Here is a 1,998-nt window from a genome sequence, read left to right on the forward strand (position 1 = left end):
CTGTCACAAAAAAAAAAAAAAAAAAAAAAAAAAACTGAGGAGACCACAGCTGCAGATGACCATACCAATGACTCTGAGTCACACAGGTCACAGGCAGACAGCGCTTGAAAAAGCTGGGACAGAGTGAAATGCTTCTTCCGTGCTTCTGTGTAAAGTGAAGTTGTATCTTCCTGGAGATTAGGTTCTGCCCTCACTGTATAAAGTGAAAATTTTATATGGTTGAGATTTCCCTTGAAAATTCCTTAGGAAAATAGGAGCGTGGAGGCCAAGATTTTTCTTCAGTTGGAGAAAAGATCACTGTTTCTTAATCAAACTCTAATGAAAATAATGAGTTGTACTTTGGAGCCATGTGGTACCAGAAATATGTATCTTTAAATATTAGACTCAAACTCAGTGCATTGACACACTTTACAAGTGGGCATGAAGGAGAGAGATGCCCTGAGGAAGAGCCAGGCCCAGTGTCCCCTTCTCATGCTCCCCCAGGCTGTACTTGTTGAGTGTGGTGCTGGTTGTACAACTCTGAATATACTGAAAACCATTGCATTATACACTTTAAATGTGGGAATTGTATGGTATGTTAATTATATCTCAATGAAGCTGTTATTAAAAAATAAAATGGACAGCCCTAGGCACTCATTTTCTAAAGGACGAGTTTCCAAGAGATAAAATCAGTACCATTCTTAGATCCAGGAAACTGGGGCTCCTCTCCTGGGTCCCATATTTTAAAGGGTCCTTTCTTTGACCTTCCTGTAGTTGTACCCTCCCCGCAGGCTGAGATGTCCATGGGGCCATTGGGATGTGACCAGCCTTTGCAGGCCATGCTATTGGTTCCAGGAATCCCAAAGTTCTGGCCAAATTGTCCCAACTTGCTTTCATGGCTTGCAGAGCCCTTCACCTGTGTATCTCCCATGGCAATGGCAAGCTTTGCCACAGGTGTAGAGACACCTAATTACAACGGGTAGTCTTTGCACTGGGGGTAGAGGGAATAGACAGGCCTTGAAATACAGTTTGGGATGTCCAAGCATGTGCACAAAACCCCTCGCGGTGCAGGACTGAGTTGGGGGTAGGAAGAGAAGGGGTCAGCCATGAGCCAGACACCCCCATCTGTACTCTTGTTCCAGGTCCCTCATATACTGGGACGTACAAGTCATGATGGAACAAGGTCTAAAACCAGAATATATATACCTCAACATGTCATGGTACTTTTCCAATATACATTCCTTCTTTCTCAGAAATCCAAATATAGTAATGGCTAATGTTTTAAATGTGTTAGGCTTTCTTTTATGCATTGAATGTATATTATCTCATTTATTTCTTACAGCGAGGTGAGTAATGTTATCACCTCAACTTTTCTAATGAGAACACTGAAGCTTGGAGAGGTTAAGTAAATAGTTGAGTCAGGATTTGGTCATAGGACAATCTGACAAAATCCCACCAGCCATACTACTCCCTAGGAATGCCTGGCTCATAGATAAGATTGTGTTAGCAAGAAACAGCCCTCTTTTTATCTTCTAACAGTTCTGAGAGATACAATATGAAAAAAAAAAACTGTACCCTCCAACAAAATAGTTGACTAAGTTCCTTTCATTTGAACAAGACCGGATAGCGCAGAACATGCATAAGTATTGTAATATGAATCACATTTGTAGGGGACATTTTCATTTTCTCTGCAGCCCGAGGCAATAGGTTGTCAGTTATTCCTTCCAAGATTAATATTTCTGCATCAGAGATATGGAGATTAAGGGTTCAGGGCATGATGACTTATGCACAGATGAATTTGATTTTCTATATGTTACTAAAAATTTGGTTCACAAAGCATTCCTTCCATCTGAAATCTCAGCAGCATGGTTACTCAAAACTTATTGATGTGCCTAGGGTGGTTTTCTCAAGGTTGCAAACTAGATCTCCACATTTACCAGCTCAAACTGTTTTTATAACAGCTGACTCAATTCTAGCATGGTTCAGCTAAAAATAATTTATAATAAATACATATTTGTA

The sequence above is a fragment of the Propithecus coquereli genome, unplaced genomic scaffold (assembly GCF_000956105.1).
Source record: "Propithecus coquereli isolate 6110/MARCELLA unplaced genomic scaffold, Pcoq_1.0 Scaffold14, whole genome shotgun sequence".
NCBI lineage: Eukaryota > Metazoa > Chordata > Mammalia > Primates > Indriidae > Propithecus > Propithecus coquereli.